The 23,384-nt window shown below is 39.5% G+C and overlaps 1 protein-coding gene across 3 annotated transcripts in view; it reads right to left on the bottom strand.

Annotated features, from left to right (window-relative positions):
- The window catches only part of HDAC5 (histone deacetylase 5), a 421,662-nt gene that overhangs the window by 397,252 nt on the left and 1,026 nt on the right, over positions 1 to 23,384 (bottom strand). For 2 of the 3 annotated variants that reach the window (XM_053700076.1, XM_053700085.1), the window contains exon 1: positions 22,325 to 22,971. The exons of the other annotated variant lie outside the window; for it this stretch is intronic. The gene's annotated coding sequence lies outside the window, so the exon portion shown is untranslated. Of the gene's footprint in view, positions 1 to 22,324; positions 22,972 to 23,384 lie in introns of those variants that run through there. 3 annotated transcript variants of the gene reach the window in all.

Raw genomic sequence — 23,384 nt, 5'->3', positions numbered from 1 at the left:
TCTGTCACTGTTTATAGTATTTAACTTAGAATCCAACAGAATGGAATAAGGAGGTTATAGTTAAAGTTAAACCTGTGTACAAGAATACTGCCTAATCAGTTTTAACATAGTTGTTGTGTGTATGCCTCACTGACCAGTCTCTTGACAATCAACATATCGACAGACAACATGACCACAAACACTGCATACCATACAATACTGACGAATTAGCATATTTTAGCCACAAACCACGACACACAAGCGTATAAAGAGGCGCATGCACATAGGATCACACAACACAGCACCGGCTAATATAGCTTAGCAACACGACAGACACATAGTACACAGGAGTCACCACTGATACAGCAAGGATATAGAACCATTCAAGGTAGGCACTTGCAGACATTAATGATAGAAGTGCACTGTTACCCATAAACCACTGGGACACTGACCGAGTACAATCTCTGCTCTCAAATTTAATTTATCTTGTAATGTTTACTTATTTGTAATGTTTGGAAAACGTTGATTTAATGAAAAAGTGTTATAAGTTTATATTCAGATTGAAAGCAAGGGGACAACTACCCCCAGTTGTTAGTAATTTCAGTTGTTTGCTAAGAATTATACAGTAGTTAAACTTTCTATTTTACTCTTCCTCTACCTTTCTCTCCACTCCTCAAGAGGTAGTGGTCTTCAACCTCAATATCTGATCATCTATACTGGTAACACTATACTCTATCTCACCCCCTCTACTTAAATTCTTCCTTTAACATATTTCTAGTCTGCCCTCTTCTTTCCCCCCTCTCTCTAACCCTTAATTCTTAAACTCCCTTCCTTTCCCTCCTTTTTTTTTTTTTTTTCTTTCCCCACCCCTTCTCTCTCTTCCGCTCCCACACATTCCCCTCCCTCCCTCCTCCCCGCCCCCCCCCCCCCCCTGCCTCCCGGAGGTTACTCCACCTGCAGGTGGAACAGACGCACTATGGCGCCTGCTCAGAAATATATGCGAACACACCCAATAGAACTGATTTCCATTAATGTCAAAGGCCTAAACAGTCCCACCAAACGATCTATAGCTCTCCAAGATATGCACAGAATGGGGGGTGACATTATATACGTACAGGAAACCCACTTTGCAACGGCCCATGAACCTATCTGGAACAGCCGTCAATACCCAACTGCATTTTTTGCGTCAGGCCCAAAAAAAAAGAACGGGGTGGGAATCATCCTGCACTCTAAACTGCCCTTCCAGCTAACACAGATATACAGAGACCCAGAGGGCAGATACTTGGTCATGACTGGCTCCCTCTATGGTAGACCGATCACATTAGCCAACATATACTGCCCAAACCACTCTCAACATCTATTCCTAACAAAAGTAGTTAGATTAATTCTAGAAGTGAGAATTGGAATTTTATTTCTAGGAGGAGATTTTAACGCCTCCCTTGACCCCACCTTAGACACACCCAATGGCATCTCCAGCGTCCCCCACAAGACACTTAAACGCATGACCACAACACTGGCAGAATTAATGGTACACGATATATGGCGAACACACCACCCGAAGAGTCAGAACTATACATTTTACTCGCACCCACATAGAAAGTACTCTAGAATTGATTACCTATACATGGACAGTATCGGACTCACAATAACCCAAAGTAGTAACATTGGAGTAATAACCTGGTCGGATCATGCACCGACCAGTTGTTCAATCTTGTGGCCCAATGTCCCGCTAACACCATATGTATGGCGACTGGACGACTCAATACTTGATGACCCGGTCTTCAGAGCAGACTTACATAAAGAAATAACAGAATTTTTCCAGATTAATGACAACGGTCACACAAAAGGAACTACTATCTGGGAAGCACACAAATGCACCCTCCGAGGCCTACTGATCAAGAGAAGATCAGGTCTAAATAAAATTAAAAGAGAACGCTACCAGACACTACTATCTCAAATAGCACAAACAGAGCGAGAGCATAAAGCACAGCCAAGAGATGAGACCAAAATAAGGGCATTGACAGAAGCTAGGGGAAATCTCCTGCAGTATCTGCAGGAGGAGTACCAAAAAAAGGTGCTAATGCTGAGACAGCTATATTTCGAACATGGGGATAAGGCAGGGAAATTGCTGGCCAGAGCGATAGCAAGGAAGAGGCTTAAGGCGCACGTACACCATATAATCGATAATGAGGGGGAGACGAGGTCAGATGCGGATTCTATCGCGAACACTTTCAAAATTTACTATGAAACATTATATAACTTAACAGGCAAGGAGCAGGAAGGACAAGAACCTAAGCCCCCGTCGCGAGAAGATGAAATGATACTAAAATATCTAGAAGGAACCGAACTCCCTAGACTCACTGATCAAGAAAGGGAATCAATAGATATCCCGATCTCAGTGGAAGAAATCGGCTTTGGAGCTAACATAGTACAAATGATCATGTCACTGTACTCTACTCCTAATGCGAGAGTCAGGGTAAATGGCACACTATCTAACTCGTTCAACATTAATAACGGCACTAGACAGGGCTGTCCCCTCTCGACGCTACTATTCGCACTCTCTATTGAGGTATTGGCGAGTAGAATCAGAAACAACACGCGCATCAGAGGATTCTTGATGGGTGGGAAAGAACAGAAGCTATCAATGTACGCTGACGACGTCCTCATGTCAATCTCGAACTCGCCGGAGTCGCTAGGGGAGGCCCTGGCAGAAATGTCGAAGTTTGGAGACATGTCAAACTTTTTGCTTAATCCGCAGAGGTCTGAAATACTGGTTATCAAAGAGCGACCGGATCTAATTGAGAAACTTCAGAATGACTGCCCAATTAAATTGGCGCAACACTCCATCACCTATCTAGGTATAAAAATAACTCCCAACATACAGGACACGATAGATACAAATTATAAAAATATCAGAGATGAGATCCTAAAAGACTTAGCTAACTGGAAAAACAAGACCATCTCATGGATGGGGCAAATCGGAGTGGTTAAGATGAATGTCTTGCCGAGGGTTTTGTATGTCATGCAGACTGTGCCGATCTCCCCTTCTGTACAATATGTACAACAAATTCAGAAGGCTTTAGAAGCCTACATATGGAATGGCATCAAGCCTAGAATCAGAAGGCACACAACATACCTTCCCAGGACTGGTGGTGGCTTGGGAGTGCCCCTTTTGAAAGACTACCAAAGAGCCATAGCCCTGCAGAGACTTGTAGAGTGGAGTCAGAACTCGCGAAATAAAGCCTGGATACAGATAGACAATGACATATCGGGACGTGGAAATGTTGGAGCGCTGGCCTGGATCTCAGCAAAGAACAGGCCTGCAACCATCACACAATACCCTCTGATGCGCGAGGTATTTGAGGTCTGGGATAAGATACTAGTCAAAGAACCTCATATTTCCACACTACACTCGCCAACTGTTTCGGTCAGAGAAAATCCAGATCTAGGTATGGAATACGGGGCACATGTACCCGGCAATTTCTACACCCTAGCGGAGACCTCCATAGCCAACATTCTAGACCAGGGCAAGCTCAGAACACAAACTGAACTCACAGAGTGGGCTCCAGAGATCTTCGCGTCGTGGTTCAGAGTTGCACAAATGCACCATTACATAACAACACACAGAGATAGGGCAGCCTTGACCAGACAAAGGACACAATATGAGACATTGTGTACAATGACCCAGCCCCCGTCACACCTAATTTCAAAATTATACAAAATCCTACTTACAAAGGGAGAAACAACCCTGCCGACTTACACAGCACACTGGCAAGATGATCTATCGCAAGACATAGACACGGCAGACTGGATCAAGATCTTTGCAAAAGCCAAAAAAGCCTCAGTCTCCATGAAGATACAGGAAACACATTATAAGCTTTTAAGCAGATGGTACATGACCCCCCAACGACTGCACAAGATATACCCACATGTAGATGGGGGATGCTGGAGGGGCTGCGGGGAGGAGGGGACGCTGATGCATATATGGTGGACATGCCCCCACATTCAACCATACTGGGAGGGGGTACTAGGAGAAATGAGCACAAAACTGGGGGTTATAATCCCACCAAAGCCCTCATATCTAATCTACCATGAACTACCCAAGGTAATAAGAGAGGATAAATATCTCCATCTCTTGTTAATGCTAAATGGGGCAAAGGGACTAATACCCGTACACTGGAAAAAACAACAGGGACCGACTGTACAGGAGTGAAGACTCAGAGTAGGGGAACTACTTAGACTGGAACGATATCATTACCTCAAATCGGGAAAAATGGTCACTCACGAAATGATGACATTGGTATGGGAGGGCAAAGGGATATAATGTAAATCATACAGTATAACAGACAGCCGGGGAGGGCATAACGACAATATTGACACATTATCGCAAAAGATCCCTTAGACTACCCAACCCTCACACCCTCCCTCCTCCCCCCCCCCCCTTTTTTTTTTTTTTTTTTTTTACCTCCTCTCTCTCACTCTCTCTCCCTCTTTTCCCCTCCCCTTCTGTTACATACTCCATCTTCTCTACACCCCCTCATCTTGTGAGCCTTACAAACTAGAAAGTAAGGCAGTAACATCAGGAAAAAACTTAGCTTTGGCAGTGTTTAATGGAAAGCCGAGCGACTTTTAGATCTGAGTAACCAAAGATCCTGATGTTAGGTTCCAAAGAATTAATTTATTATACTATATAGATTATACAACAAGGCGAGCGCATTTGCCCGCCGAAACAAGCTCAAGAACAAGACTTCAACCAGGACCAAGTTTTCAGTGAAGAGAAACAGACTATCTCTTAAAAAAGCATAACCAGTAAATATGACTGTTTTGATATGTTCAGCACCATATGCAATGTATCTACTGTATTCATATTTTTGTAATAAGAGATGCCCTGGTTTGATGTTGTTGCAATTATCCTCTCTCTAATAAAGCTTGTTTGAAAACTCAAAAAAAAAAAAAAAATGTATCTCTGCACCGTCACACTTGAAGTCCTTTTATCACTAAGCTAATCATATTTGCAGCTAGTCAAAGCTGTTGGACATATGTAGCAAAAGCTACGATCGTAAAAAAAGGCAATACAGACAATCAAAATGGTCATCTACATTAATTTAACCTCATCAAAATAACACTACTCTCATCCAGGCCCAGTTCAGTAAACCCTAACGGAACTGATAAGGACCATCAGGCAACAATGTACCCTAACTGCAACCCATCTCCCTTTTCTATACCATCGACTCACGTTACTTCCATGATTACCCAATAAGAAGAATGGAAGGGCTCAGTTTTGACAGTGAGTCCATCAGTTGCAATTCAGATTGGCTAATCTGATAAACTAACCCTTTTTAATTAGCTTTAACCATTGATTTGTACCATAACCATTATTCACACTTTCCTAATGGGAGAGAATCTGTAAGGGATGTAGACAGTCTCAGGGGGAGAGAAGTTGCAAGGGCTGTAGACAACCGTAGAATGGAGAGAGGAAGTGTTGTGGGCAAGCTGGAAGGAAAGGTACCACTAGAGTTTGCGGGTTATGTGGGAGAGTGTTAAGTATAGTTTGGAGGAAGCATGGCATAAAGTCTGTAGAGGTCCTGGAGGAAAAAGGCAAGAAAATCTGTCCCCAAAAAGGGAGAAGGGTCTGCTTAGGCTGAGTGTGGTCCAGGGAATGAGAGACTGTGTATGGCATATTAAATGGTTAAATGACTGTAGGTGTTCAACTAGTAACTAACAAGTAATTAAAATGTGAGCACTGGCAACTAGGGGGTTAAATCATAGTATCTGTATGTTTGACTGGCACAAAGGGGTTATAATAATTGAGAGTGACTAGACTCTACAGGTTCAATCATGGTGGGTATGTTAGAGACTCGCAGCTAAGAGGTTATAACAGGTGCATGCTATTAGCAACTAAGGGGTTAGCTAAGTGTTTGTGTGAGCTTCCTCCCACTGCCCACAACCATCATGGCCTATCTCCCTATCCAGAATGACACTGTTTTATAGAAACAGACATTTTATACTTTGGTCCTAGGTACATTTTTGCATAGTTATCACCATCTGAAAAATATTACCAGTCACACATTTCCCAAAGCAGAACTACACAACAATCTCCAAAATGCTTATATACAAGGATCCTGTATATAAGGTAGTTTTAAGCCAAAAAGTGGTTTGATACTGCCCTGTATCTAAATATCTACCTACCAAGCTAACAATCAAGATCTGCTCTCAATGTGCTGAATCAGTGCATTCTCACTGAAGGAAAAGAGAAGACCTACGTACTCATGTTTACTCCTTAACCTTCTCAAAAAACTCCAACAAAACTTCTCCAGCACACTACCTCTTATGGTCTGTCACAATTGACCTACTCTCCCTAGATCTGATTTTCAGCCATCAATGCACTCTCTCACACATTACTAATTCCCCTTTTCCTCTTTCTGACCACCATCTATTTACTTGCAGAATCACAGCACTCCCGACTAATCTGCCACCAACCAAAAAATTCCACCCACACCAAATTTCCCTGAAGCATTAAGTCATTTGACTGTAACATCTCTCAACGGCTATCAAACCTCTGTTCTCTTTCATCTCTCTTTTCATGCCACGAACCGCCAACTCCACTCTTACATTGGTCATTAATAATTTTGCCCCTTCTACCATAGCTTGCAAATATCATCCTCAGCCATGTCATACGCCTCTGACACACTATCTACACAGTTGTTTCCATACCGTTAAGCGACATTGGAGAATGTCTTGCTGCTCATCTGACTTTCTTCACTACAAGTTCATCTTGCACTCCTACTATTCTGCCCTCTACCCCCTAAAAAGGATTACTTCGCTATTTTTTCTTCAACCCTAAACTTCTGTTCTCCACTTTCAATTTTTTTGTCCAATTCTCCCCCCTTCTCTGCCAATCCCCACTTCCTAATACCACTTCTTCCTCAGCTCAAGATTTTACAAGTCACTTCAACAACAAAACAAGTTTCATCAGAAATTAAATAACCTCTCAACACAACACAGCCCCCTCAACTGTTCGCTAACATCCAAAATCCACAGTAAAAAAAAAAAATCTTTTTTTTTTTTTTTGCCCCTGTTACTAAGGATGAGGTTTCTGCCATATTATTCTCCCACCTCCCTACCAATCCCCTCACACTACTGACCTCCCTCTCTCCTACTCTACTCGCACATATCTTCAATCTTTCCTTCAGTACTGATATATTTTCCTCATCCCCTAAAACATGCACAAGTCACACTCAATCATTTCTCAATCCAAACTCCCCCTGCAGATGGCCTCCCAAGTGCCAAAGGAAGTACAGCCCTTTATGAATCAAAGATCAAATATGACTGACTTAGCAGTCAATTAGTTGTCAATCACTCATTCATGGTAGTCCTGGTAATAAGTAAGTGACAACTTGCCTTTGCGTGAACTACTGACTAACATCTAAAGTGTGCCTCATATGTACTTGTTGATAATTGACCTTCATGTTAAACTTTTAGAGAAAACCTTGGAAGAAGAGTAATAGGTTGAGTTATCCTCTGTGTCTACTTACAATAGCTATTTTAAAGAAAAGAGAGTAATATTTTCAGACTACATTGGCCTCCTGGTTCTCCAATAACTTAAAGCCTGATAATATATAATAAGCATTTCCAGTGCTAAAACACTAAACCCTAATTTCACCAGCTCCGTCCTCTGTAGACCAGTATGTTTCTCCTCTCTTCATCTTGATTTTGATGAGAGGGTCACTTTAGCATTGTAGGCATGGTGCTGCAGGAATGGGACAATAACTACTGGTCTTACATCCATTGCATAGTAAATGTTGCAAAACTGATCTAATAATTGATTTGCATCCAGAAGCAATTGGTTCAAAATGTCATCCTCCATACGATTGTTTGGCACAAGCAAGCTCTTAGCAGGATTTTGAACTAGACTTTCATTGATTGGTCAAACACTCCTTAGCCAAGTACAACAATTGGAAGAATGACATCCCAAGCCCCTTGACTGGCCATGATTTCTGAGTGATGAATTTTAAGGTACAAAAGTAAGGCATCAGTGCTGGTATTTCTTGGGCCTATCAACACATTCCCTTTCACAATTTAGATTTCAACATTGAAAAACAATTGTAACATGTTACTGATGTCATCCATATAGCACAACCGTCTCCAGCACAACTATTCATACACACCACTGACCCCATTACCTTGTTAAAATAAACCTCTACATCAAATATTCCAGTAGGCATTCCCTGTGACCTTAAATGGCATTGAAAGTCAAATGTTTTATACACACATAGTATATACTAGCCATTAAAGGCACAGTAACACCTTGTAATTATAAGACATTTCTGTTGTCTTGCTAACACCTTTGCCAAGTTTAAAAGACATTTTTAAAACAAAATAACATCCCTTTTACTACAAATGGTTGTATTAACTAAACTCCAACCACCACTTGCCTTATTTGGATGAGCCAATCTAGGATTTAGTCTGCAGACAACAAGTGGATAATTGCAGTAATTAAGTTAGTATAAAGAAATTTGTTTATATATATCTATCTATATATATATAATATAATATAATATATGTAGAAGAGTTAGCCTTGAACTGAAGGGAAAAAAAATGTAAGTATATTGCTAAAGTTGTTTTACTACACACAACTGATTATGCTAAAATCTCAAGGTGTTTACTGTCCCTTTAAAGGGAAAGGAAAGTCAAAATTAAACTTGCATGATTCCGACAGAGCATATCATTTTAAGACACTTTTAAATTCACTTCTATGTAGGGCTGCAACAACTAATCGGTAAATTTGATAATAAAAATAGTTGTCAACAAATCTCATTATCAATTAGGTGGTCAGCGATTAGTTGGTCAGTTGCACAGCACCAGCTGCTTTAATCTGATGATCTACTGCAACTAAGATTGTGCAAAAAAATTGAATTTATTTATTTTTTAATCTTTTTTTCTATCCGATTAATCGGACAATAATCATCCGATTAATCGGATAGAAAAAATAATAAATAAAAATGTTTGCACAATACCATGTGCAGGAGTTCATCGGATTGAAGCCGCTGGTGCTGTGCAATTAACCAACTAATCGCTGACCACCTAATTGATAATGAGATTCTTTGACAACTATTTTTATGAACAATCTTACTGATTAGTTGTTGCAGCCCTACTTCTATGCACATATTTGTCTCTTGTGATTGGCTAACTAGATGTGTTCAGCTAGATCTCAGTAGTGCATTGCTGCGCCTTCAGCAATGGATAGCAATTGAAAGCAAATTTGATAATAGAAGTAAATTGGAAAGCTGTTTGAAATTGTATGTTCTATCCAAATCCTTAATGAAAATTTTGGGGTTTCCTGACCCTTTAAGCACAATATTGGAAAGGATCTGCATTTCAAATTATCATACTGTTAGCACAATTTGAAGGGTTCTGCAAATCCAAAACAGCCAAACCCATTCAAATATATTTAACTGGTATCCTCTGAGGTAGCCAATCAAATAGTAGCTGTAAATCAGTGCAAAATGTAGAAAGACACACACATTCCAGTTTCCCTGTGAAGAAGTGAAACAAATGAGTGCGGTGCTAAATCACATAAAAAGTAGCCAACATAAATAAAAAATGTACATTGTTGTTTTTCACTATGTTTAATAAAACATTTACAAGAGGATGCATTTTTACACTTAATTTCCCACTATAATGGCCTTTAAAGTAACCATATAGTATCTAAACATTATTCATATAAAAACCTATATGCTAGTCTTGAAGTCAAACATAGAAGCAACTTCAATGAAAGTTAATTTGTTTACAGTACAACAGAATATTATGAGGCCAGGTGGAGATTGAGAAGAATATTCATAAAGATACATTTCTAACAGCAAATATGTTCTAATGAAGATGTGGAAGATGGTGTCTGTGACCCTATCTGGGTCTGTACAGTACATTCAGGTTATCCTCCATAAAAAAAAAACTGTACAATCTGTAGGTGACTGTGTTACACAATGCCCCTTCTACCAAAGCTCTACCTTAGACCCCACTCTTGATCTCAATAGATAGATAGACAGACAGATAGATAGATAGATACTGTATATATATATTTACACAACTAAGCACAGTTATATACACCTTGGCTGCCAGTAACATAAAAATAAATAATTGTATCTCTTTGGTTGCCAGTAACACATGTACTGAGTAGAGATTGACACCCCCTTCCCTTGACCGCCCCTCATTTCTTTCTGCTCCATATTTTAATGCATTGAGGAAAAGGAGGCCTTTTACATGTAACACTCACTGACATTTACAGTAAGTGTCCAGTATTTTTATGAAGATTTTACTGGACAGCCTGCTAAAAAACTGGACTGTCCAGTTGAATACTAGACACATGGCAACCCTAAGTACATTAAATATATAAATGCATAAGTTTACCTTCAGGCATTTGACCTTGGGGCAAGCAAAATCAAATGCAAACATCTTGATCAGGAATTGCCCATTTAAAATGTGAGTATCTACAAGCACTGTTTATATTTTGTTTCATTTAAAGGGACAGTCAACACTAAAATTGTTATTGTTTTAGTTAGTTAACACCTTTACTACCATTTCTCCAGCATTGTACAACAAACATTGATATATTAATATACTTTATAACATTTAAACCTCTAAATTTCTGCCGGTTTCTAAGCCGCTATAGACAGCCTCTTAATCACATGCTTTTGTATTTGCTTTTCACAACAGAAGACTGCTAGCTCATGTGGGCCATATAGATAACATTGTGCTCACGCCTGTGGGTTCTGCACAACACAGCTAAAATGCAAGTCAATAGATAATAAATAAAAAGTCATGTGATCAGGAGGCTGTCAAAAAAGGTTTAGATACAAGTTAATCACAGAGGTAAAAGTATAATAATATTACCATGTTGGCTGTGCAAAACTGGGGAATGGGTAATAAAGGGATTATCTATATTTTTAAACAAAAACAAAATTTATGCTTACCTGATAAATTTATTTCTCTTGTGGTGTATCCAGTCCACGGATTCATCCATTACTTGTGGGATATTCTCCTTCCCAACAGGAAGCTGCAAGAGGACAACCACAGCAGAGCTGTCTATATAGCTCCTCCCCTAACTGCCACTCCCAGTCATTCGACCGAAGACAAGCAAGAGAAAGGAGAAACTATAGGGTGCAGTGGTGACTGTAGTTTAAAAATAAAAAACACATGCCTTAAAATGACAGGGCGGGCCATGGACTGGATAGACCACAAGAGAAATAAATTTATCAGGTAAGCATAAATTTTGTTTTCTCTTGTAAGGTGTATCCAGTCCACGGATTCATCCATTACTTGTGGGATACCAAAACCAAAGCTATAGGACACGGATGAAGGGAGGGACAAGGCAGGTGCTTAAACGGAAGGCACCACTGCCTGTAAGACCTTTCTCCCAAAAATAGCCTCCGAAGAAGCAAAAGTATCAAATTTGTAGAATTTAGAAAAAGTATGAAGCGAAGACCAAGTCGCTGCCTTACAAATCTGTTCAACAGAAGCCTCATTCTTAAAAGCCCATGTGGAAGCTACCGCTCTACTGGAATGAGCTGTAATTCTTTCAGGAGGCTGCTGGCCAGCAGTCTCATAAGCTAAGCGGATTATACTTCTTAGCCAAAAAGAAAGAGAAGTTGCCGAAGCCTTTTGGCCTCTCCTCTGTCCAGAGTAGACCACAAACAAAGCAGATGTTTGACGAAAATCCTTCGTAGCTTATAAATAAAATTTTAAAGCACGAACCACATCAAGATTGTGTAAAAGACGTTCCTTCTTTGAAGAAGGATTAGGACATAGTGAAGGAACAACAATTTCCTGATTGATATTTTTATTAGATACCACCTTAGGAAGAAAACCAGGTTTGGTACGTAACACTACCTTATCTGCATGGAAAATGAGATAAGGGGAATCACATTGTAAAGCAGATAACTCCGAAACTCTTCGAGCCGAGGAGATAGCTACTAAAAACAGAACTTTCCAAGATAAAAGTTTAATATCTATGGAATGCAAAGGTTCAAACGGAACCCCTTGCAGAACCTTAAGAACCAAATTAAAACTCCATGGCGGAGCAACAGGTTTAAACACAGGCTTGATTCTAACTAAAGCCTGACAAAACGCATGAACATCTGGAGTATCAGCCAGACGCTTGTGCAAAAGAATAGACAGAGCAGAAATCTGTCCCTTTAAGGAACTAGCTGACAATCCATTCTCCAATCCTTCTTGGAGAAAAGATAATATCCTAGGAATCCTGACCTTACTCCATGAGTAACCTTTGGATTCACACCAATGAAGATATCTACACCATATCTTATGATAGATTTTCCTGGTGACCGGCTTTCGAGCCTGAATTAAGGTATCAATGACCGACTCAGAGAAACCACGTTTTGATAAAATCAAGCGTTCAATCTCCAAGCAGTCAGATGCAGAGAAATTAAATTTGGATGGTTGAAAGGACCCTGAAGTAGAAGGTCCTGCCTCAGCGGCAGAGTCCATGGTGGAAGGGATGACATGTCCACCAGATCTGCATACCAAGTCCTGCGTGGCCACGCAGGTGCTATCAAAATCACCGAAGCTCTCTCCTGCTTGATCTTGGCAATCAGACGAGGGAGCAGAGGAAACGGTGGAAACACATAAGCCAGGTTGATGATCTCTGTGTATCGGAATGTGAAGATAAGCATCCTTTAAGTCCACGGTAGTCATATATTGACCCTCCTGGATCATAGGTAGGATGGTTCGAATAGTCTCCATCTTGAAGGATGGGACCCTGAGAAATTTGTTTAGGATCTTGAGATCTAAGATTGTTCTGAAGGTTCCCTCTTTCTTGGGAACTACAAACAGATTTGAATAGAAGCCTTGCCCCTGTTCCTCCTTTGGAACTGGGTGGATCACTCCCATAACTAGGAGGTCTTGAACACAATGTAAGAATGCCTCTCTCTTTATCTGGTTTGCAGATAATTGTGAGAGATGAAATCTCCCTTTTGGGGAAGAAGCTTTGAAGTCCAGAAGATATCCCTGGGACACAATTTCCAATGCCCAGGGATCCTGGACATCTCTTGCCCAAGCCTGGGCGAAGAGAGAAAGTCTGCCCCCTACTAGATCCGTTTCGGATCGGGGGCTGATCCTTCATGCTGTTTTAGAGGCAGCAGCAGGTTTTTTGGCCTACTTTCCTTTGTTCCAAGCCTGGTTAGGTCTCCAGGCCGGCTTGGACTGGGCAAAATTTCCCTCTTGTTTTGTATTAGAGGAAGTTGAAGCTGCGCCACTCTTGACGTTTCGATAGGAACGAAAATTAGTCTGTTTGGTCCTTAATTTGTTGGACCTATCCTGAGGAAGGGCGTGACCTTTTCCTCCAGTAATATCAGAAATGATCTCCTTCAGTCCAGGCCCGAATAGGGTCTGCCCCTTGAAGGGAATGTTGAGAAGCTTAGACTTTGAAGTAACGTCAGCTGACCAGGATTTAAGCCATAGCGCCCTACGCGCCTGAATAGCAAAACCTGAGTTTTTAGCCGTTAGCTTGGTTAAATGAACAACGGCGTCAGAAACAAATGAATTGGCTAGCTTAAGGGCTTTAAGCTTGTCAAGGATATCATCCAACGGGGTTTCTACCTGTAGAGCCTCTTCTAGAGACTCAAACCAGAAAGCCGCAGCAGCAGTGACTGGGGCAATGCATGCAAGAGGCTGGAGAATAAAACCTTGTTGAATAAAAATTTTCTTAAGGTAACCCTCTAATTTTTTTGTCCATTGGATCTAGAAAAGCACAACTGTCCTCGACCGGGATAGTTGTACGCTTCGCTAGGGTAGAGACTGCTCCCTCCACCTTAGGGACCGTCTGCCACAAGTCCCGTGTAGCGGCATCTATAGGAAACATCTTTTTAAAAACAGGAGGGGGAGAGAACGGTACACCTGGTCTATCCCATTCCTTAGTAATAATTTCTGAAAATCTCTTAGGGATTGGAAAAACATCAGTGTAAACAGGCACTGCATAGTATTTATCCAACTTACACAATTTCTCTGGGACTACAATGGCGTCACAGTCATCCAGATTTGCTAAAACCTCCCTGAGCAACACGCGGAGGTGTTCAAGTTTAAATTTAAATGTAGACATATCAGAATCAGGTTGAAGTGTCTTCCCTGAATCAGAAAAATCACCCACAGATAGAAGCTCTCCTGCTTCGGCTTCTGCACATTGTGAGGGTATATCAGACATAGCTACTAAAGCGTCAGAGAGCTCTGTATTTGTTCTAGCCCCAGAGCTGTCTCGCTTTCCTTGTAACCCTGGCAGTTTGGACAATACCTCTGTAAGGGTATGATTCATAACTGCCGCCATGTCTTGTAAAGTATGGCGCGCTAGATGTACTTGGCGTCCCTTGAGCGGGAGTTTTAGGTTCTGACACGTGGGGAGAGTTAGTCGGCATTACTTCCCCCTTGTCAATTTCTTCTGGTGATAAATCTTTTAAAGCCAGAATATGGTCTTTAAAATTTATAGTAAGATCAGTGCATTTGGTACACATTCTAAGAGGGGGTTCCACAATGGCTTCTAAACATAATGAACAAGGAGTTTCCTCTATGTCAGACATGTTTAACAGACTAGTAATGAGACCAGCAAGCTTGGAAAACACTTTAATAAATGTGAAAAAGCAGAATATAAAAAACGGTACTGTGCCTTTAAGGGAAAAAAACAATCACATAAACTGCAAAACAGTGAAAAAAAGCAGTAAACTCTACGAAATATTTACAGTGTGTATAATAGACTAAAATAGCATTGCACCCACTTGCAAATGGATGATTAACCCCTCAGGCTCAAAAACGAATAAAAAAAACGGTAAAACCGTTATAAACAGTCACAAGCAAACTGCCACAGCTCTACTGTGGCTCCTACCTGCCCATAAAACGACTTTTGTAGGCACAAAAACCCTTTACAGAGGTCCTATATGTCAGGGGACTCCTTCAGGGAAGCTGGATGTCTCAGACTGTAAAAACTACTGCGCAATTAGAGCACGAAAATAGGCCCCTCCCACCATGCACTCAAAGTGAAAGGGCCATAAATAACTACTCCTAGGAGAAATCTAGTCAGCGATGTGGAAAACTAGGCCCCAAATAAAGATTTATCACCCTCAGTAAAAAACGTTTTTTATATATCATGCAAACGTTTTATATACTACGTAATAAGATCAAGTAACATGAATATTACCCTTTAAGCTGCAAGCATGATCCCAGTCGTTTGTTAAATCACTGTAATCAGGCTTACCTTAAATATATCAGGCACTGTCAGCATTTTCTAGACCTTATCATCTCTCTAGAAAAAAATATACTGAACATACCTCAGAGCAGTTAATTCTGCAGGCCATTCCCCCAGCTGAAGTTTTCCCATACTCTTCAGTTATGTGTGAGAACAGCAGTGGACCTTAGTTACAACCTGCTAAGATCATCAAAAACCTCAGGCAGAACTCTTCTTCTAATTTCTGCATGAGGTAAAAACAGTACAACGCTGGTACCATTTAAAAATAACAAACTTTTGATTGAAGATAAACTACACTAAATCACCACATATCTCTTGATACTTCCTTTCTTGTCGAGAGCTGCAAGAGAATGACTGGGAGTGGCAGTTAGGGGAGGAGCTATATAGACAGCTCTGCTGTGGGTGTCCTCTTGCAGCTTCCTGTTGGGAAGGAGAATATCCCACAAGTAATGGATGAATCCGTGGACTGGATACACCTTACAAGAGAAAAAACATTTTGTTGACTGTCCCTTTAATAGTATCTATACAATATTTTCATTGGTCCATTGAGAGAAAACAAAATCCAATATGGGTGCTAATGGACATCCCTGATCTGAAAGTACACATATCTATATTTTTCTTCTATTCAAGGGTTATTCTAGTGTGAAAACAAAAAGCTCTATTTTATGTTGGAACTTTGTATTTTTTAACAAATTCAATTCGTTTTGTCTTTAACTTATGTAAATGGATTACAAACACTCCTGGAACAACCCCATGTTTCTCCATATGAGGATACGGCCAGTGCTCTGAACATACATATTTGTCCATCAGTTGAATTCTTATCTGGAGTAGCCGACTACAACTTTGACTATACTATTTTAAATGGTTCTTATAAAATAGAGTATTTTATTTTTATACCAGAATATCCCTTTAAATGTAAAAGTAAAAAAAATCTGTTAATTAAAAAAACATGTTTGCACATCAAAATATCTAGTTAAAATTTAGAAATATATGTTTAATCTGGTTTAGTGCCCACCTCCTGACAAACTGTAGTATATTAGTCACTGCCAATTACAAGCTTCAAAAGTCAGTGTATTTAGTTTCACTCTGGATTCTGTGACCCACTATGGAATAACTGACGTCTGAATAAAACTCACTGGGTGACTGTGCAGCCAGTGATTGACTGGGTACTCCACTGAATTACTGTATTGGTTGTGGACTGGCTAAAGGCATTCCTGCAGCCAGTCTAGAGATAACTTATTCCCACAAGCTCACATTTGGAGTGCAGTCAATCTTAAAGGGATAGGAAAGTCGAAATTAAACTTGCATGATTCAGATAGAGCATGTCAATTTAAGACATTTTTAGATTAACTTCTATTTTCAAATGTGCTTCGTTCTCTTTGTATCCCTTGTTAAAAAAACAAGACACACATATCCTACACTAGTGAGAGCTAGTTGCTGATTGGTGCCTCCATACATTTTTCGCTGATTGGTGCCTCCATACATTTGTCTTTTGTGATTGGCTGACTAGATGTGCTCAGCTAGCTGCCAGTAGTGCAATGCTGTTCCCTCAGCGAACGATAACAAGATAATGAAGCAAATTTGTTAATAGAAGTAAATTGGAAAGTTGTTTAAAATTGTATGTTTATCCGAATCATGAAAGAAAATGTTGGAGTTTCCTGTCCCTTTAAGCACATTGTTGGATTTAAGCACCAGCTTCACTCCTGTGCCAGTACTTGGCAAATATAGCTGGTGACAGCTACGTGCGTATGCAGCTCTTGACTTGGTGTGTGCTGGTCAGAAGTGGAGTTTGGCTGAACAGGCCTTTAAATGGGTGTTCAACCATTTATTTCAGGAACAAAACGAGTATTCAAGTATTAATAATCAGACTGACAGTTGAAGGAACTTAATATGTTTAGTAAGAATTACTCGCAAAAAGCTACATCATTAATATTGCAATATTGTGGAAACGTCACCTCTTAGCAAAACAGTGTTCCAATGGTGATTGACAATCACTTTAAACACTAAATACATTTAATAAGCATAATATTGAGGTTATTCCGCATCTCCCTCTAGTCATGGGTGCCGCCATGTTGAAATCTATCTTCCATTACATTCCAGTGCTGACCTGTTTGCACATGTGCAGCAACTCTCCTTCAGCTACCTGCAGTGTAACCTAGGTTACATAATGGCAGCACCCATGATTAGAGGGTGGTGCATGAAATGTATTTAGTGTTTAGGATCCCTTTAAGGCGAGTTCTCTAATATTCTATGGGCTAGATTTATCATAATACTGGTGGACAGGGGCGTACATCCTCGCCCCTGTCGGACCCGGCATCACCTCTGGCGGGAGCAATCCCCTGCCCACTTTTATCATTGCACAGGTGCGCTCATGTCTAACCCCGCCTCCTGCTGACAAGCAGCCAATCACGCTCAGGCAGTCAGAAAAGTCCAGGGAGACTGATATCCACCAGATAACAGGTGGAGAATAGGGTTGATAAACAGCAGTCTCTTTACCGCTGCTTCTTAAATCTCAACTGCAGGCTCACTCGTGCAAACCTGCAGCCCATGGGGCCTGACCCCTTGATAAATATTGGCCTATATGTGAAGGAGACTTACTTTACAGTAAAAAGCTCAGTAAAATATGGTGATGGTTTTTTTTTTGGGGGGGGGTTGAGAATTGAGCCAAAAATCTCATGTCTCAACCAATCACAGGTCACACAATTATAGTTACTGGCTCCCTTAAATGGACAGCTGTTGGTTTACTTCTATTTTGCACTTGATTTACTCTCTCCCAGAGACACAGTAGTTTTAATAACTTTTATTGTGAATCTAATAAAGGGCCAGATTACAAGTGGAGCGCTAATTAATGCTCCTGCTCAAGCCTTAATTGAAGCTTTTTGCATGCATTGGTTTGCACTTTTATTAAGAGTTGAAAGTAAACTGTTTTCGCTCATGCGCTAACCTGAAGAGCGCAAAAAGATGAACTTACAATATTGTGTGCACTGTCACATATTCCCCCCATAGAACTCAACTGAGAAAAAAAAAAGTGGAAAAAACGAACACCCCACTCTCGCGCAAGCCCAATCGTATATTCTTATGTGCGCTAACCCAACATGAAAATATGAATATTTCTACATGTATCTGATGGTATTTTTTGCACAATATATATCTATACATATATATATATATATATATATATATATAGATGATTATACAGGTTTATATATATATATATATATATATATATATATATTTATAAATACATAAAAAATATTCTGCTATGTGCAGAACATTGGAATGACAAATATTTACAGTAAATACATAGCTAAAACCTTTATTAAATGTGAATATTGCATAAATATGGCTTTTCATGTTTTCATCTACTTAACTGCAAAGGGCTCCAATGCACACACATATATATATATATATATATATATATATATATATATATATATATATATGTGTCTATATATGTGTAAATATGTATTTACACATATATAGACATACACATACATATACATTTAGACATTTATATGTGTGTATGTCTATGTTAAAGCCCGTTGTCTGCCTTTTTTCTAACACCTGAGCCCTCATATCTTTGAGCCCTTATAACTTTTGTGTGCAATATTTTTTAAAAATATTTGTTATTGGATAGTGTTATTACGAGTGTAACTTATCACTCGCGCGCAAACATTTGTGCTCCACTCGTAATCTGGCACTAAATGTTTAACATCTTATGTTGCCCTTTGAATCATATGTGTTGTTTATCAATACCCTAGAGCAGCAAGTAGACAACCCCAGGTATTGATATTGGCCCATTTTAGTAAATTGCATGCCACCATTTCGCCCCCACATGCAATCACATAAAATTTAAAAAAAAAATAACTTTTTCACAGACTTTGGGTTTCTCAATGAAATTATTTACATACAGCTTATGCAGTCATAACACAAATGGTTGTAAAAGCTTCTCTGTGATTCTTTTTGTTCAGAAATAGCAGACATGTATGTCTAGGCCACTGATTGCAGCTGAGCAACATATTTCTAAAATTCCTGACAGTGAAGTGGTTAATTCATTCGCTGGTAAGGGTAAAATAATTGTAATGTAGGGATTACCCTCCCAACTGACACTTCTCACTAGGCATGGGCATTTGTATGCTTTATTAGCATCTGAACGTGTAAATCAAGATCTTAGTTTGTTGCACTTTAACAAGAAAAAATCTGAACAAGAAAAAATCTGTCTTCGAAAAGAGCCGAACGCCATGAGCGGAGCATTCTTTCTCATTCGAATGCTAACAAAGCATCTGAAGGCCCACCCCTACTTCTCACCTCCCTGATCCTTCCAAAACAGCCCTCTCCCCATCACCACAATCTTAGGTACTGGCAGACTGTCTGCCAGTATGCAGTTTAGGGCTTTCTTTCTTTTATAAAAAAAAAAATCCCGAAGTGTTGGGATTTCTCCTCAACGCTCCCACCTCCCTGATCCCCCCAAAACAGTTTATAGTAATTTTTTGTTTTATTAATTTCTTAATATTTTTTTTCTGTAGTGTAGGGGTCCCCCCACACCCACCCCACCTCCAAGTGATAATTTTGTAGGGCTCTCCCCTCCCTCTCCCTTCCAAACTTTGTTTCCGTAGCATAGGGTCCCGCCCATAAACAGCAAACTAGGGCTTCCAGCATTTTGGGCGAAGATCTACGTTACGCAGTATGATGGGCTATGTACTGCATGACGTAGATCTACATCCATTCGGGAAAAGGAATTAAAGTGAATGTCAAGTTTAATGAGAAAGTGACCGTTTTTTAAAAATACTCTTAAAAACAGGGGCACTTTCATTTATTAAACTTTACATTTAAGTGCCTTTTTCAAATACTTACCTTTTTCTTTATGAAAAGTGCCCAGCGATCTTAAGCCCACAGCTCCTGCTGTACTTAGCACAGCAATGACAAATCCGGTTTCCTCCTATCATTGCATGCACCCCAAGGAGTGCAGCTCGTGTGGCCACGCAATGATTGCAGGAAGCCCAATTCGTCATTGGTGTGCTAAGTACAGCAGGAGCTGCGGGCCGAAGATCACCGGGCTGTTTTCAAAAAGAAAAAAGGTAAGTACTGTAAAGTTCAATTAATTAAAGTGCCCCTGTTTTTAAGAGTATTTTTAAAAACCAGGCACTTTCTCATTAAACTTGACATTCAATTTAATATAATAATAGCCATAAATTTAAATGTGGCCTATTGATCTGTGGCCCGAATTGTTAGGCAGTTGTTCATCACTGCCCTAGAGGATGAACTTGCTACTAAACTGGTGACCATGTAACTATGACTGGCTGAAAATAGGGGATCTAGCTAAGTCTATATGTAATATCTCATCACTGTAACCAAGTGATTAGCAACCAGTCAAAACAGTAGATTTGCATAATCGACAAATGCAAGATAACAAGACAATGCAATAGCACTTAGTCTGAACTTCAAATGAGTAGATTTTTTTTTTCTGACAATTTTAAAAGTTATGTCTATTTCCACTCCCCCTGTACCATGTGACAGCCATCAGCCAATCACAAATGCATACACGATTATTCTGTGAATTCATGCACATGCTCAGTAGGAGCTGGTGAATCAAAAAGTTTAAATATAAAAAGACTGTGCACATTTTGTTAATGGAAGTAAATTGGAAAGTTGCATGCTCTATCTGAATAATGAAAGTTAATTTTGACTTGAGTGTCCCTTTAAGTGGCACCATATGTAATACTAAAGCTCTCAACATAAAAACAAGATACATTTTAACCTGTATTTTAAATATGTAGCAAAAAATATTTGAATCCTATGTGTATGATAAGAGAGTGGATTAAGAGGGGGGAAGGGATGCAGGATTTACAAAATTTTGGTGGGGTAAAGTGAAAGCTTTGGTTTTTTTTTTTCCAGGTGGTAAAAATGAACATTCTTCACTGCTTCAGTGGACAGGATGGAAGCCTCAGAATAGGCCTCCAGGGACCACATCTGTACTCTAATATAACAGTTCTCCACCACAGCTATGATTAAATTGCTTCCATTGTCCTCTATTCACAAATCCATAACTACTCCATCAACAATTTGCAATCCAGAGTACCCCTCCTACCCCATTCATATTGCACATTTTGTCATCATATAAATAAACCCATCACATATATATATTCATGCTATGTACAAAACCCATGGAAGCTAAACCTTGTTTCCCCCAATGTCTAATGCAAGTGCACATCTATACTTAAAGGGACATAAAACCATATTTATATTTCATGATTCTGACAGAGCATGTAATTTTAAAAAAAATTGCAATGTACTTATATTATCTAATTTGTTTTGTTCTCTTTGTGTATTTTTAATACTTAGGTAGGTTCAGGAGCTGCTGATTGGTGGCTGCACATATATGCCTCATGTTATTGGCTCACCTATGTGTATTTGTATTTCTTCAACAAAGGATACCAAGAGAATAAAGCAAATTACATCAGAGCAACATATTGGAAAGTTGCTTAAAATTGTATTTTCTTTCTGAATAATGAAAGAAAATTTTGGGTTTCATGTTCCTTGAATACTCCATCTCTATAATTCACAGTATTACCAAGATCACACCTTTCTATCCATTCTAACTTAATACACATATTCATAACATAATCTGTTCTATGCAAATGACACCATCATCCATAATATTACTCTATTACAAACCTTCTTATTATTTATTTTTCTCTATAATTAAAATACTCTCTGCAACTCTATTAACACACAATACTATTCCACCCATCATATATTTTCTCAAAAAAACAACGAAAACATATAACCCTCTTCTCTCTAATATTCTACTGTATATATAAAACACCTTTATACCGTATACCAAATGCATGTAGACCCCACAATCCCCATTAACAAATTCATATAATCTTTCATTCCCAATTACTTTTACCAATCTAACAACTCAGCCTAAACACCTCAACAAAATATAAACCCCACACCCTAGACAATACAACCACTGTAATCCCAATTTACCCAGACATACATGATCCCTAATGTTTCATCCCTACCAAACCTCTCTCCCAATAGCAACGTTGCACAACCACTTAATTCACAATACTGTTATCAACATATGTGTGATACCTGGAGCTTTTTTTGTCTCTGTTCAGAGGACTTTCAGATCCAAGGGCAGATGTCACAGTTCAGTTGAACTAGCCACCTCTTCAAAAACTGTGGTCTCTTGAAACTTCGTATAGTCTGGATGAACCTTACTGATCTAGATGTCTACTGGCCTTTGCTACTGAGTATACTAAATGATGCTCAGTGAAAAATATTTTTATCTCAATGGAGCCTGGTTATCTGTTACTCTGAATGTAAAATGGGTGTCTACTGTTATTCTCTGTGGATGCTTGATGTCTAGTGGGTTAGTAAAGGCAGCTTGCTACTTGTCACTCTCAGTAACAGGCGGCTGTATCTTTTGTCTGCCAGTGGTTGGCTATTACTTAGTAACTCTTGCCCCTGTGCAAAGCGTGGTTATCTCTGGTGTCTCAATGTCACTCTAAGTGAAGGCTGGATGTCTGGTGTCTTTCAGGATGTTGCTCTCTCTCACTAGGGGGTGTGTCCATGCCTATATGTATAAGACTGTCTCCTGTATTATGTCTCTTTTTCTCACTGTCTTTCTTCATCCATTTCTGACTGTGTATCCTTTGCAGTTAACCTCCACTATCTATTATATAATTCTTGCAGTATTTCTTCCTTCTGTCACAGGTTTCTATCTCATTTAGAATGTTTAAATATAGGCTTACCATAATTTTTAGAGGTGAAACTGGGACCACCTGGTGCGGTGCCAGTGGGGGTGTGGTCAGGAGCGTGGCAATTACCGGTCCTTTTAAAGTAATAGCTTTTATGTGTGTAATATTTTGTGGATACTCTACCCTTCCTCAGTCAAACAAGTGCATCACACAGTTTAAATAGACCATAACACCACCCCCTAGTGAAAAAGGCAACATTACGTTGCCATGGCAAATAAATCATTAATCTAAATCTCAGATTCTAAATAATGCCAAACATCAAGCATAATTATCACTTTCATAATGATCAATTTCACAATTTAATATCTGCAGTGTAATATTTGTTTTATGTGTCTAATTAAGGAACAGAGCCAAATACTGATAAGGCATAAATACAACATTGAATGAAAGTA

Source organism: Bombina bombina, chromosome 1, assembly GCF_027579735.1.
Source record: "Bombina bombina isolate aBomBom1 chromosome 1, aBomBom1.pri, whole genome shotgun sequence".
Classification (NCBI taxonomy): Eukaryota; Metazoa; Chordata; class Amphibia; order Anura; family Bombinatoridae; genus Bombina; species Bombina bombina.
The sequence above is the reverse complement of the archived record's forward strand: the minus strand, read 5'-3'. Positions and strand labels throughout refer to the sequence as shown.